The following is a 16,867-nucleotide window of genomic DNA, read 5'->3' as shown; positions in this document are numbered from 1 at the left end:
TTTTTACATATTTCCATAAGGGATGGGGGCATTGCTCTCGAATCACTGCGTTGAGAAACATGTGATGGTGTCTCCTCAGTATTGGATGTTGATCTCCATGAGTTCATTCATCCTCATTTTTCACAGTCTTCTACTAGGCATTGCTCCTACTGGCTAGTTTCCTATTCCACACTGATGAGGGGCAATACCCCGAAACAGCTGTCTGTGGATGGATACCATGTTTTGGCATAGGTGGTTTCCTTCATTGGAGACTGCCCTTCCCGTGGTTGTTCCTTCCCGGGGAAAGACCTGGCTAGTCATTGCTTATGTTGAGAAACATATGATGGTGTCTCCGCGGCTTGTTTTTTGCATGTTTTTACATATTTCCCATAAGGGATGGGGGCATTGCTCTAGAATCACTGCGTGGAGAAACATGTGATGGTGTCTCCGCAGTGTTGGATGTTGATCTCCATGAGTTCATTCATCCTCATTTTTCACTGGTTGTTTTTTAAAGTCTCTGCCGATAACCCCCAAAAGGTCATTTGCACAACCCGCCATACCAGCATCAGCATGGGTAGCAAAACTACCCGCCTCACTACCACCAGTATGATCAGGCAAATGGCAGCAAAGCCCTGACTTTGTCGTCCGAACCCCAGGGTTCACGAACAGTGTCTGCGGGTGACACCACTGCTTCTTCCGCTGTTGTGCGTGCAAGCCAATCCCTTGTCCATGGTGGCTGCAAAGATGCCCCCTGCCCTGCACCTGTTGTTGCACACACTCAACAAGCACCATCATCAAGCATGTCCACGTCCTTGTCCCAGCCCTGCTTTCAGTTGTTCATACTCCAGTCATTGGAACGCAAGTGCAAATACGCAGCCAACGCCCCACAGGCAACACTATTAAATTCACATATTTCTTGTCTGCTTGTGTGAAATGTTGCATTTTAGGCTTGTGGAGACATAAGCTTTCCGCAACCTGGTGGTGGCAGCTGTCCCATGGAACTCAGTCCCAAGCCGCCATAATTTCTCCCAGTGTGCTCTCCCCACATTACAGAAGCACGTGTCCCACATTAGCCGTGCCCTCAACAATGCAGTTACAGGGAAAGTCCACCTAACCACGGACACGTGGACAAGTGCTTGTGGCCAGGGATGGTACATCTCGCTGACGGCACACTGGGTTAACATAGTGGAAGCCGGGACCCAGTCGGACCTTGGGATGGAACACGTCCTCCTGATTCTGAGGATTGCTGGCTCTATGTCAATCAGGGTTGCGCCCACAGTCTACAGCTCCTGCACCTCCTCCTCTTTAGTCTCTATCTCTGAAATGACCACATCAGTCACAAGCTGGAAGCACTGCAGCACTGCATCAGTCAAGTGGCAACAGGCTGTATTGAAGCTAATATTCGTAGGTGACAAACCGCACAATGCTGAAGAGTTGTGGACAGCTCTGGAAGAACAGTCAGATCTGTGGCTGACACTTACAGCAAGGCATGGTTGTGACAATGGCTGGAACCTTGTGGCAGCTTTGAAGAGAGACAAACTCACACACGTACCATGCCAGACCCATGTGCTTAACCTCGCTGTTCAATGGTTTCTCAAATGCTACCTGAAGCTGCCGGATCTGCTAGTGATAGTATGCCACCTGTGTGCCCATTTTAGAAAGTCAGCTATAGCTTCAGCCCCCCTTGCCGTGCTTCAGCATTGTTTGCATCTTCCGGCTCATTGACTGTTGTGCGATGTTCCCACGCATTGGAACTCTACAATGCAGATGTTGGAAAGGATTTGTGAGCAGAAGAGTGCAGTTGTTGACTACCAGCATCAGCAAGGCCATAGCTATTCAGATCACACTCCACATATAAGACCTCAGGAGTGGACAATGATGTCAGACATATGTACCATCCTCCAAAACTTCGAGGGTTCCACCAAGATGGTGAGTGGTGATGACGCCATAATTAGCTTCACTATCCTGCTTCTCTGTGTTCTGAAACACTCTCTGCTCAGAATCAAAGAGGATGCATTGCAGCCAGAGCATGATGAGACGGAGCAAGGAACCATACAGGGTGATTATAGACAGCCCAGGCTCATTTTATCCCAATGTGGATTGGGTAACAATGAGGAAGTGGAGGTGGAGGAAGAACAGGAGCTAATTTAATGCACTATAGATGGTACTACAAGCACAACTGTCATACCGTCTGTTCAGTGTGGATGGCCTGAGGACTGGGACAAGGAGGAGAGCATGCTATGTCGTCCTCTTGGTGAGGACATGGAAGTCTTGCCTGTTAGCAGTCTGGCATGCATGGCTGAGTTTATGTTATGCTGCCTTTCCCATGATCCTCGCATTCTCCAAATTTTGGGTGACAGTCATAACTGGTTGGTGACACTTCTAGACCCACGCTACACGGAGAACTTTACGTTTCTTATTCCAGAGGCAGACAGGTGTACTAAAATGGTGCAGTACCAGAGGGCCCTTGTTGTGGAATTATTTAAAAAAATCCATTCTGAAAGCAGTGGCCTCAGTGGTCACAGTTTGGTGGAAAACCAAGAAGTACAGGCGAGCGAGACATAACTCCAATTGAGCAGAGGCAGGAGAACACTGAGAAAGTTCTGGGAGAGTCTCAGACCCTCCCATCACACTGGCCCTGAGGCGTGGGGTAATCTCACAAGGAGTGGAAAGTTTTGGAAGATGCTTAGGGAGTACCCTGCTGACCGTACCAACGTCCTCCATGATTCCTCTGTGCCTTACTGGACATGTGGCATGAACTGGCTCTGTACACCTTGGAGGTCCTGCCCTGCCACTAGCGTTTTGCCAGAACAGGTATTTAGTGCCGCTGGTGGAATTATATCTGATAAGCCCATCCACCTGTAAACTGAAAAGGTTGATAGACTGACTTTTTAAAAATGATCAAGGGCTGGATTGGGCCAGACTTCTCTACACCACCGAATGATAGCAGCGTAACATAAAGTCCATTCAATGTCTTTTTTTGGGAGGTCTATTTCCATGCACCTCTTCACACACACACATGGGTACATGCTTCCTGATTTGGTCTATTTGCTGTTGTCCTCCTTCTTCTACTCATCCCCATCATCCACCAACACTATATCATTATGGTGACCATGGTCTGTGATGCAACACCAACATTTTTGTTTTAAAGGGTGTTTATGATGCCCGTAACCTTTTTTGACAGTATGTTGCTGTATACCCCAGGGGGAAATGTTTGTCAGCCCATACACTTACTGTATGTGTATTACAAGTATAGGAGACCCGCTCCTTTGTAATGGGAACAGATTTTTAGGAGACCCTCCTCCACGTCTCTTCCAGTGGGTATTGGGGTGTGTCCAAATTTGGGTCAGGCCTTGCATTCTCTGCATAGGCAAACAGTATGGGAGACCGACTTCTTAATAATGTGAACTTTGTTGTTTAGTCAGCTTCAACAATACAATTGTTCACTGTCAGTTCTTCAACCTCATCATTGCAATTCTCCACTGCAGTTTCTTCATCCTCAACACTGCAATTCACCACTGCTAGTTCTTCAGGCTCAGCACTGCAATGCCCCACTGCCTGGTCTTCAGCCTCAACACTGCAATTCTCCACTGCAGTTTCTTCAGTCTCAACACTGCAATTCTCCACTGCTGGTTCTTCAGGCTCAACACTGCAATGCTCCACTGCTGGGTGTTCAGACTCAACACTTAAATGTTCCACTGTCGGGTGTTCAGCCTTAACACTTAAATGCTCCACTGCCGGGTCTTCAGTCTCAAATATGCCATGCTCCAGTGCCAGGTCTTCAGCCACAACACTTCAATGTTCCACTGTCGGGTCTTCAGCTGCAACACTTAAATGCTCGACTGATGGGTCTTCAGCCTCAACTATGCAATGCTTCAATGCTGTGTCTTCAGCCTTAACACTGCAATTCTCCACTACAGTTTCTTCAGCCTCAACATTGCAATTCTCCACGGTTGATTATTCAGGCACAACACTTCAATGCTTCACTGCCGGGTCTTCAGCCTCAACAATTATAATTTCCACTGTTGGTTGTTCAGCCTCAATACTTAAATGCTCCAATGCTGGGTCTTCAGTCTCAACTATGCAATGCTCCAATGCCAGGTCTTCAGCCTCAACACTGCAATGCTCCACTGCTGGTTCTTTAGGCTCAACACTGCAATTCTAAACTGCAGTTTCTTCAGTATCAACAATGCAGTGCTTCACTGCTGGTTCTTCAGGCTCACCACTGCAAATCACCAATGCAGTTTCTTCAGCCTCATCACTGCAATTCTCCAATGCAGGTTCTTTAGCCTCAACATTTGAAGTCACTTCATGGGCAAACATTATGGGAGTACCAAATGAATAATGGGAACTTTGGTTTCATGTGGCCATCCAGGACATCTCTTCAAAGGGTTATTGGAATGCATCCAAATTTGGAGGAGGGATTGAATTCACTACATGGGAAAACATTATGGGAGTAACAAATGAATAATAACGGGAACTTTGGTTTCATGCGGCTGTCCAGTATGTCGGTTCAAAGGGTTTTTGGGGTGCATCCAAATTTGGAGCAGGCCTTGCATTGACTTCAAGGGCAAATATTATGGGAGTACCAAATGGATAATGGGAATTTTGGTTTCATGTGGCCATCAAGTATGTCTCTTCAAAGGGTTATTTGGGTGCATCCAAATTTGAAACAGGCCTTGCATTCACTTCACTGGCAAACATTATAGGAGTACCAAATAAATAATAAGAACTTTGGTTTAATGTGGCCATCCATAACGTGTCTTCATAGGATTATTGGGGTGCATGCAACTTTGGGGAATGGCAGGCCTTGCATTCACTTCATGGGCAAATGTTATGGGAGTACCAAATGAATAATGTAAACTTAGGTTTCATGTGGCCATCCAGTATGTCGGTTCAAAGCGTTATTCAGGTGCGTACAAATTTGGAGCAGGCCTTGCATTCTCTTCATGGGCAAACAGTATGAGAGTACCAAATTAATAATAATGGGAACTTTGGTTTCATGTGGACATCCAGGACATCTGTTCAAATGGGTAATTGTGGTGCGTGTAACTTTGGGCCAGGGCAGGCCTTGCATTCAATGAATTGGCAAACAGTATGGTAGTACCAAATTAATAATAATGGGAAGTTTGGTTTCATGTGACCATCCAGAATGTCGATTCAAAGGGTTATTGGGGTGCGTCTAAATTTGGAGCAGGCCTTGCATTCACTTCATAGGCAAACATTATGGGAGTACCAAATGAATAATGGGAACTTTGGTTTCATGAGGCCATCCAGAACATCTGTTCAAAGAGTTATTGGGGTGCGTACAAATTTGTAACAGGCCTTGCATTCACTTCATGGGCAATCTGTATGGGAGTACCAAATAAATAATAATGGGAACTTTGCTTTTATGTTGACTTCCAGGAAGTCTGTTCAAAGCGTTATTGGGGTGCGTCCAAATTTGGAGCAGGCCTTGCATTCACTTCATGGGCAAGCATTATGGGAGTACCAAATGAGACAGGTTGTAGTTAGCTTTGATTGCCATAATTAGGGTTTTGACCTGGAGTCCCTAGGTAGTAGGAATCAAATGAAGGGATTGGCAGAGAGGAAAGGCCGGGGAGTAGTGGGGGGACAGGTGGATTATTCAGGCAGCAAGGTTTAAGGCTGGTTTCACATTTGCGTTTTTTAGCGCTGGAAAAAAACGCATATGTGCGCATGCGTTTTTCCCCTATATTTAACATGGGTGCGCATACCTGCGCGCTTGTAAGCGCATGTATGCGATTTTCATGCGCTGCGTTTTTTTGGGGTGTGCGTTGGTATTTTCCAGACGCAGCATGTTGCATTTTTTGGCCCTGCAAAAAAGCGCATGCGCACATATGCGCACGTTTTGCGCTAAAAATGGCCATTATAGCCTATGGATGCGCATATGTGCGCACTGGCATGCTCATGTATGCGTTTTTTTGCATATGCGTTTTTTTTTTTAACCATGGAATTTAGGGGTTTGGGTTAGAGTTAGGGTTAGTTAAGGGGGTTTAGGGTTAGGGTTAGGGTCAGGGTCAGGGTTAGGGTTGGGGTTTGGGTCAGGGTTAGGGTTAAGTATGGTTTGGTTAAGGGTTAGGGTCAGGGTTAGGGTCAGGATTAGGGTTAAGTATGGTTTGGTTAAGGGTTAGGGTCAGGGTTAGGGTTAGGGTTAGGGTTAGGGTCAGGGTTAGGGTTAGGGTTAGGGTCAGGGTTAGGGTTAAGTATGGTTTTGTTAAGGGTTAGGGTCAGGGTTAGGGTCAGGATTAGGGTTAAGTATGGTTTGGTTAAGGGTTAGGGTCAGGGTTAGGGTTAGGGTTAGGGTTAGGGTCAGGGTTAGGGTTAGGGTTAGGGTTAGGGTCAGGGTTAGGGTTAAGTATGGTTTGGTTAAGGGTTAGGGTCAGGGTTAGGGTTAGGGTTAGGGTTAGGGTCAGGGTCAGGGTTAGGGTTAGGGTTAGGGTTAGGGTCAGGGTTAGGGTTAGGGTTAGGGTTAGGGTCAGGGTTAGGGTTAGGGTTAGTTAGGGTTTAGGGTTTGGGTTAGGGTTAAGTATGATTTGGTTAAGGGTTAGGGTCAGGGTTAGGGTTAGGGTTAGGGTCAGGGTTAGGGTTAGGGTCAGGGTTAGGGTTAGTAAAGTCATGGTTTGGGTTAGTGTGAGGGGACATCCAATGTTGGAAAAAACGCAAACGCGGTAAAAACGCAATAAAACGCATACAAACGCTTAAAAACGCTGCGTTTTTTTCATGCATGCTCATAAAAATGCTTGAAAAAAACGCAGCAGTTGTATGCTTTTGTATGCGTTTTTTCAATGCGTTTTTTTGCGGGAAAAACGCGCTGCAAAAAAAAGCAAGTGTGAAACTAGCCTAAGATAGATTGGAGGGGTGAGAGAGACTTGCCCGATCCACAGACAGCATGTATCAGGTGCTGGCTTGATAATTTCAGCCATATGCACTAGTCCCACAAAAGACTAGTCAGACAGGTGGGTCCCCAGTTCTCAGATGTCTCTCGGCATGAAGTATAGTGAGAAAAGTGTTGGAAGATGAACCGGGCTAATGATGTCTCTCGGGTGTCTGGGCCAGAACTGTCGTGGCTGTCACCATTGTTGCCAGGGGAAGGGCTTTCTGAGTGGAGCAGACCTTTGCATCTGACTGAAGGGGGCGGGTGTGGTATAAAGGGGACTGTGCGCAAGAAATCAGGGCTTTTGGCAGGTACCCAGCATGTACTCCAGGAGAAGCTTGACTCCCTCTCCGCTGACCAACGCCAATCTACAGACCCAAGTCGCACCCTTCCATGCCCCGTGCTTTCCTCACTGACCTTTGACTTCTACAGCACCAACCTGTCTGAACCGCTGATAACTGCCGACACGCTGCACAGTACTAATCCTCCGGTGCGTACTGTCTGTAACAGTGAGACTGCGGCCTTCACCCAGGGATTTTGTGCGCTTATTGCGGAGCTTCAGCCCTCCTCTCAGCCAGCAGCTTGTTCCAGGACCACAAGACCACGTGTGAGGGATCCAGGAAACGTCGCCGTCACCCAGAGACTGTGCAACACTTTTCTCCGGGATCGTATCAGACTCCTTGCGTCACCTATGCTACCATCATGGGATTTTCCAGCCTCCGCTGACCAGGAACCATAGACTGATAAGTTAGCTTGTTATTTGACCTTCTATTGTTGCTCTTTCCCCATCTAATATATAAAGCTCAAAGTGTGTATGTATGTATGTATGTATGTATGTATGTATGTATGTGTGTGTGTATGTATGTGTGTGTGTATGTCCGGGATAGGCATCCGCACCGTCGCAGCTACAGCCACAAAATTTGGCACAGTCACATGTCTGGACCCCGAGAGCGTCCTAAGCTATGTTGTGAGGCGAAATTTTAACCCCGCGCGTTCCAATTCACCAAACAATTTTGCCCCTGTCTACATACTGGGGAAAAAGTGTGTGTGCGTCAAGTCCCGCCCCTCATTATGATGTCATAATGCCCCTATTTGCATACTGGGGAAACAGTGTGTGCGTATCAAGCCCCGCCCCTCATTATGATGTCACAATGGTTGCCATGGCGACTCTGATGTCATAATAGGTTGCAAGCCCCGCCACTCATTATGATGTCATAATGGTTGACTATGGAATGGAGGATGTGTGATGGGTATATGGGCACTGGACTATGGGATGGAGGATATGTATGACAGGTATATGGGCACGGGCCTATGGGATGGTGGATATGTATGACGGGTATATGGGCACTGGACTATAGGATGGAGGATGTGTGACGGGTATATGGGCACTCGACTATGGGATGGAGGATATGTATGACAGGTATATGGGCACGGGACTATGGAATGGCGGATATGTATGATGGGTATATGGGCACGGGACTATGAGATGGAGGATATGTATGATGGGTATATGGGCATGGGACTATGAAATGAAGGATGTGTGATGGATATATGGGCACTCGACTATGGGATGGCGAATATGTATGATGGATATATGGGCATGGGACTATGGGATGGAGGATGTGTGATGGGTATATGGGCATGGGACTATGGGATGAAGGATGTGTGATGGGTATATGGGCACTCGACTATGGGATAGAGGATATGTATGATGGGTTTATGGGCACGGGCCTATGGGATGGAGGATGTGTGATGGGTATATAGGCACCGTCCTATGGGATGGATGATTTGTATGATGGGTATATGGGCATGGGACTATGGGATGGAGGATGTGTGATGGGTATATGGGCATGGGACTATGGGATGAAGGATGTGTGATGGGTATTTGGGCACTCGACTATGGGATGGAGGATATTTATGATGGGTATATGTGCACGGGCCTATGGGATGGAGGATGTGGGATGGGTATATAGGCACCGTCCTATGGGATGGATGATATGTATGATGGGTATATGGGCGCGGGCCTATGGGATGGTGGATATGTATGATGGGTATATGGGCATGGGACTATGGGATGGAGGATAATTATAATTTGTTATAACTAACCACAGTTAGTTACTATGCCCGGGCAGCGCCGGGCTCTTCAGCTAGTTTACTATATTCCCTTACTCCCTCACTCACTGCACGGAGTATTCACTTCTGTTATCTCTCTGCATAAAATACTTGTTAACTCTTGCTCTGCCTCCTGCTTGTCACTGCATCCCGCGTTCCTGCTAGTACCTTACAGAAGTCTCCTGGGATCTGCCTGTCCGACTAGTCTCCCATTAGGCTTGACCCCTGGTAGTTAGTAAACTATATTTTCCCTGAAACGCTGCAGTGTTTCAGAGTTATACATACATGGCTGAAATCATATCGCCACAGCCTGATACATGCTATTTGTGTATGAGCCAGCATGTACAGTATTACCTGTTAGATTTTCTTTAAATGCATTTTCCTATCTATAACGGCAAAGTGGCTGCGTTGCAGTCCTATACCAGAGGATGTTCCACTTCATCATTAGAATTGTAGAGTATGTAGTCATGGCAGTCAGACCCTCACCCATTAGAATGTCATGCCTTTAAGGGTTTGCTCACACTTGATGTTGTACAAGAAAATGTTACTGCAAATTTAATTAAATAGGCATCAAAAATGATGTGTGAACATACCCGAACAGTAATAGTAATGGAAATTGAAACGGTACTTTAAAGAATGAACTTGAATACATGTATATTTTTTCAAAAAATAAATATAACTCAACTCAACTTTATTATACAGTCTAACTTTAGACATATGCAGACATTAGTGCTATATAATATGCAGTAAATTACAAGGCTGACATACAATCAGGAAACAACAAAAGGTTAATTAACTTCCAGTTATAATGAACAATACATAATTCTATATGAAAATGTTAATTAACATCAAAACAATAGTTTGCTACAAAATCATTCTTTGATCGGGGAGAATATTAAATAAAATACAGTAGATGAAATTAGGAGAATAAAATGATCCCATGATTCTCTCAAGTGATATTCTTTCTGTAAATAACTTTAACCCCTTCCTTCCCAAGTGATTTTTTTGTTTTTGCTCCTTTCTGCTTTCTTACCCTTATTTCAAGACCCACACACTTTTTATCCTTCCATTGGCAGAGCCATATCCGGACTTGTTTTTTTGCTGGACAAGTTGTAGTTTTGAATGACATAATTGATTTTATCATATATTATAAAATAGAAAAACATTTCAAACTGCAGTGAAAGGGTATGTCGTAGTCCCGAGTACTCTACAAAGGATACCTAATTCCTAGCCTGTTTACAACATAACAGTGATGTATCGGTCATCGCTGTGATGAGCAGGCTCTTATGCCAACCTGTGGATTTTTGGACACACTGCGCCACAGGAATGGGCCTACCTAGGAAATGGTATAACTTAGCAGCTACTGTGGTGTTCTCTGAAGCCTGTAGTGATGAGTAGAGATGAGTGAATTAATTTGGATTCCGTTCTGAATACGATCGGTATCGAAGAATGTTTTTGCAATATTCGTCGAACACAGCCAAAAGTCATTAGAGTCAATGGGAGCAGAAATTAACAAATATGTTTGGAACTGATCATTAGACATACATTCGGCTCGAATAGTATTCAAATATGGCACGAAAATGTCAAAATGAGATTCGAGGCCAAAATCCGAACAAATTCACTCATCTTTAGTAATGAGGTTAGGTTTGTGCAGCATGTAGCTGCAAAGTACTACTCCTGTGTAGAACTCGGTACCCTGACACTAATTTACTACTCTGTGAAAAATAGATTCAGCACTCCAAATAGATGCAGAGAAAATAAGAAAGCTTTATTGATACAGGTGCATCCACTGTATGAAACATTTGATGTTTTGGCGGATTACAAAGCCTTCATCAAAACTAAAAGGCATAAAAAAACAAAATAATTTGTAAATATACCTGATCCATGAAAAGGCTCTGTAATAAGGTCAATGATAAAGGGGTACACAAAAAGTTTATATATATATATACATACATACATACATATGTATGTCGGGTACATTTTTCTGAGAAAAACAGTATCAAGCAGAAAAGGTGGAACTCTGCAGTACAGAAAACTAAAGCAATAGTATGCTGAACTTAAGAAGTGTAAAAAGAAAAGAAAAAGACTGTCTTGAAATGGTGAACATAGAGTTAACAGTATGGTGACGTAGCCGATCTTCTCATTTTAAGGAAGATATATATAGGTCTAATGCAAAGTACAGGATGACCACTCTACAGCTACTGGCAAACAGGACTGTGAACAAGAAGGGCAAATCTGCTTAAAACATTGCACTGTGAATAATCAGTACACAGCTCTGGTAAAAATTAAGAGACCACTGCAAAATTTTCAGTTTGTCTGATTTTTCTCTTTATAGGTATACTAGCTGAAAAGCCCGGCGCTGCCCGGGCATAGTAACTAACTACGGTTAGTTATAACAAATTATAATGATTATATCTATATATATAAAGCTGAGTATATAGCCCCACCCACTCCGCATAGCCACATTCACTATAATATGCCACACAATCCCATCAGCCAGAGCCACCGGACTACTATCCCTAATATCCCACATCATCTCGTGAAAGCCACCGGACAGCTTCCCCTAATATCCTACATCATTCCGTCAGCCAGAGCCACCAGAATACTAATATCCCATATCATCTCGTCAAAGCCAATGGACTACTACCCCTAATATCCCACATCATCCCCTCAGCCAGAACCACCAGACTACTGCTCCTAATATACCACATCGTCCCATCAGCCAGAGCCACTGGACTACTCCCCCTAATATCCCATATTATCCTATCAGCCATAGCCACCGGACAACTACCACTAATATCCCACATCATCCCGTCACAGCCGCCGAACTACTACCCCTAATATCCCACATCATCCCGTCAGCCAGAGCCACCGGACTACTACCCCTAATATCCCACAAAATCCCATGAGCCAGAGCCACCAGACTACTACCACTAACATCCCACAGCATCCCGTCAGTCAGAGCCACCGGACTACTACCCCTAATATCCCACATCATCCCATCAGCCTGGAGTCAGAACCAGAGCGCTGAGTGGAATGGCCCTAACTTCAATACCTGGGATCCCTTTCCATTCCATTCCAATAATCCCTTTAATAGAGTCCTGGGGTCAGTACCAGAGCATTTGAAGGCAATTGCCCTGACTTCCATACCAGGGATCCCTTTAAGAGAGCCTGGGGTCAGAACCAGAATGCTGAGTGGAATTGCCCTAACTTTCATACCGGGGAACCCTTTAAGAGAGACCTGGCATCAGAACCAAAACGCTGGATGGGTTTGCCCTGACTTCTATACCAATGATCCCTTTAAGAGAGGCCTGGGGTCAGAATCAGAGTGCTGAGGGATGTGCCCTAACTTCCATACTGGTGATGCCTTTAAGAGAGGCATGGGGTCAGTACCAAAGGTCTGAGTGGATTTGCCCTCACTTCCGTACCAGGGATCCCTTTAAGAGGGGCCTGGGGTCAGAACCAGAGCGCTTAGTGGAATTGCCCTAACTTCCATACCAATGATCCCTTTAAGAGACCCTAGGGTCAGAACCACAGCGCTGAGTGGAACGGTCCTAACTTCCATACCGGGCATCCCTTTAAGAGAAGCCAGGGTCAAAACCAAAGCGCTGGATGGATTTACCCTGACTTTCATACTGAAGATCCCTTTAAGAGGGGCCTGGGGTCAGAACCAAAGAGCTGGATGGATTTGCCCTGACTTCCATACAAAGATCCCTTTAAGAGGGAAGATGTGCCTATGGGATGGAAAATGTGTGATGGGTATATGGGCACGGGAGGGGGTGATTCATTTCTGTCATGTGCTCTCTGCTCCTTTCTGGGGGCAGACAATGGCTGGGAGCTTATGTTGCCGGGGAAGCTAGATTTCTCCCACCCGGTCAGTTTCTGCTGAGGTGTTGTCGTAGAGTGAGAAAACTGTTGCTCGTAGCAACCAATCACAGCTCAGCTTCTCTTAAACAGCTCTGGTGAAATGAAAGATGCTTAGTGATTGGTTGCAAGGAAAACTGTTGCTCATAGCAACCAATCACAGCTCAGCTTCTTTTAAACAGCTCTGGTGAAAATGAAAGATGCTACATGATTGGTTGGTGATACATACCCACACACACATTCAATTTTATATATATAGATTTTTGAATAAAATGTAAATTGCAATTTTATTCTATAAACTACTACGCCGTGTCTGAAAGGTAAGTAACGACCGCTGCTGAGTCGCTACGTCTCTGTGAGATCTGCCTGTTTGGCAGCTAACTAGCGACCATTTAGCGATGCAACAGTAATCCTGACCGGGTCGTATCGTTGTCGGGATCGCTGGTGCATCGCTAAATGTAAAGGGGGCTTTAGACTCATCAGAGAAGATTACCTTACTCCAGTCCTCTATGGTCCAATCCTTATGGTCTTTGGCAAACTTCAGCCTGGCTCTCCTTTGCTTCACATTGATGAAAGGCTTTTTTCTAGCTTTACATGACTTGAGCCCTGCCTCTAGGAGCCTGTTACAAACTGTTTTTGCCATGCACTTCATTCCAGCTGCCATTTGCCATTCATTTTGTAAATCACTTGATGTCATCCTGTGGTTGCTGGATGACATTTGAATAAGATGATGGTCATTCCGGTCAGTGGAGAGTCGTTTTCACCCTCTGCCGGTCTGCAGCTTTGTCATCCTCAATGACTGCTGCTTGACCTTGTTGTAATGGCCTTCCGTCTTAGAAATTTTAAGGATGGAGGCGTCATGATGCTCACTGTATCCCTCTGCTAGTAAAGCCAGAATTGAGCCCTTCTTTCCCTCATTCAAGACTTTTCTTTTCAACTCCTTTGGCATGGTTAAAAGTTATTTTTTCATTCCTATTACTTTTGGGATATTACTAGCACTTGTTTTGCCATCCAGCTTGTCCTATTGCAAGAGGATTGTGAACACCACAGCAGGGTTTTTTTTACACTTTCCTTCATTAAATAAGATTTGGTTCAGGTGATCACCTAATCAGAAGCACATTAAGTAGAATGAGATGTACTCTGGTTGGAATTCAACTGAAACTGGAATAGTTGTCACTTGCCAGACATGTAGAGAAGCTGATTTGAATGGTTTTTAACAGGGAGAAATGCAAAGTACTACATCTGGGCAATAAAAATGAAAAAAGCATATATAGAATGGGAGGAATAGGGCTAAGTGACAGCACATGTGAAAAAGACTTGGGTATACTAATAGATCACAGACTGAATATGAGTCAACAGTGTGATGCAGCAGCAAAAAAGGCAAATGCAATTCTAGGATGTATTAACAGAAGCATACAGTCTAGATCACGTGAAGTAATTATTTCCCTCTACTCCTCTTTGGTCAGACCTCATCTGGAATATTGTGTCCAATTTTGGGCACCACATTTTAAAAAAGACATCAACAAACTGGAGCAAGTTCAGAAAAGAGCGACCAGAATGGTGACCGGTCTGCAAACCCTGTCTTATGAGGAAAGGTTGCAGGATTTGGGAATGTTTAGTTTGCAAAAGAGAAGACTGAGAGGAGACTTAATAGCTGTCTACAAATATCTAAAGGGCTGTCACATTGTAGAAGGATCAACTTTATTCTCATTTGCACAAGGAAAGACTAGAAGAAATGGGATGCAGCTGAATGGGAGAAGACACAGATTAGATATTAGAAAAAACTTTTTGACAGTTAGAGTGATCAATGAGTGGAACAGGCTGCCATGAGAAGTGGTGAGTTCTCCTTCAATGGAAGTCTTCAAACAGAGGCTGGACAGACATCTAACTGGGATGATTTAGCGAATCCTGCTTTGAGCAGGGGGTTGGACCAGATGGCCCAGGAGGTCCCTTCCAACTCTACGATTCTATGATTCTATGATTCTATGATTTTTATAAAACTGTGCAGTATTCTCTTAATTTTTGGCAGAGCTGTATATCATATAAAAAAGGGAAGAAAATAAGGTGCAAAACAGCATAACCGACATGTAGGTAAACCTGGAGTGCACTCACCAGTGGGACTTTCTCAAAAGTAGTGTCTTATGGCGCTGTGGTTAAGCACTACTGTGCAGGGGATATGGTGCTGTATTGATTATGTCCGAGGAGCTTTAAGTAAGGCTTCAAAATGTCATGTCACAACTGCTGTGACGCATACCCCGAAGTGTCCTGTGTGCTTGCATGACCGGAAGTGATGCGGTGCTCCATAGGAAGAATATCCCTCCCATGTATCTTGCCGCAGTATCATAGTGGTGTATGGAGGAATGCATTCCCTCTGTAGGACGTCACCGGAAATGACGTGTCAGAAAAGGAAGTGTTGCCTCTGTATAAGAAGATGGTGGGAAAAATAGTCCTAATAGAGTAAAGGAGCATGTGTAAAAAAAATGATCTAAAAGCTCCGAGAGAGTCCTGGTGGGGGAAAAAAAGAATGGTGGCAAGATGTTGTGTAAAAGAAGTCAAAAAGGGGATAAGACTGAACTCCATAACAAACCAGAGGGGAAAAAAATTAACCCTCACTAGAATGCCAAATCTAAGAAACAAAAGAAGAAAGCATATGCTAAGCAAGTGGAGTTAACAATGATAGCAAAGTATTGCTGCAATGATAGTGGTAAATGCAAAGCTATTATTGCTAAATTATCCACCAAGTGCAAAGGCACTAATTACACATATAAATGAAAAAGTATCCTTGGCCAAAGGTAATTGGCATGACATGTAAGAGACCAGAATAGGAGACACAAAAATGATAAATACCTTAATATAGCAGGGTATAGAGGTAGATGGCACAAAGACAGTGCGCACAAATGAATGCTGGAAGGCTCCCCACCGCCCACCCGACGAGCGCCGTTTCACAAAATTTCTTCTTCCTGGGGTAATAACAATATATGATAAGTATGGATGTTAGTAAAAAAAAAAGGATAATGGAAACATTGGATATAAATAGAAGAAAGGGAAAATTAGAAAGGATAATAATTATAGCGATAATAATGATAATCATGAAAAATAAAAAAAAAATTAAATAACAATTAAAATGAAAAATAAAAACTAAAATTAAGAATAAAAATCGAAATAAAAACAAGAGCTCATAAAAATAAAAAAATGAATAGAAATGCAAATAACATAAAACCTGGAAAAAATCAAATAAAGTTAGAGGCATATCATATGAAGCAGGAAATCTCACTGTCGCCCCGCCCTTATCAGCTGGCATGATTATTAATTCCTTGTCCCTAATTAATGTCTGTAATGTTTGATGTTCAATGTTATTCTGCTGGTTTGTCTACAAGCATGTTTCGATACTCTATCATGGCAAAAATTACTCTTGTACCGTGGATCTAACAGAGTGGCAACCCAGTAGCCAGCACTATTTCTAATACTAAGAATATTGCCATCATGTTAACGATAGTGCAGGAAGAGGGCACTCATGTGTCGGGTGCTTCCATGAGGTCCAAGTCCATGGTGTGTTGGTGGTTGGGTAACACTCAAGGTTGCTTACTCCATCCCCTCTCGTCAAACACGGACAACTGAGAGGGGATCATTATCCTCTTTCTCTCCTGACTTTCTCATCCATCACCACTTAATAATAATAATAATAATAATCTTTATATTTATATAGCGCTAACATATTCCGCAGCGCTTTACAGTTTGCACACATTTTCATCACCGTCCCCGATGGGGCGCACAATCTAAATTCCCTATCAATATGCCACTAAGTTTACATTGGACAGACATCCCAAGAATTGCGTAAACGTGTGCAGCAGCACACTTCCAACATTAATTTGGCTGGATCAGACCTGGCCAAGGGTAAAAGCTTGAGCTCAGTGGCTTCACATTTTTTGGAATGTCATAATAGCCAAATTAGGGGCCTTACTGTGGTGGGTTTGCAGAGGATCGAACCCAATATTCGCAAAACTGACAGACTGAGCG

The sequence above is a fragment of the Dendrobates tinctorius genome, unplaced genomic scaffold (genome assembly GCF_039654945.1).
Source record: "Dendrobates tinctorius isolate UK_male_01 unplaced genomic scaffold, ASM3965494v1 ptg000030l, whole genome shotgun sequence".
Taxonomy (NCBI): domain Eukaryota; kingdom Metazoa; phylum Chordata; class Amphibia; order Anura; family Dendrobatidae; genus Dendrobates; species Dendrobates tinctorius.
The sequence above is the reverse complement of the archived record's forward strand: the minus strand, read 5'-3'. Positions refer to the sequence as shown.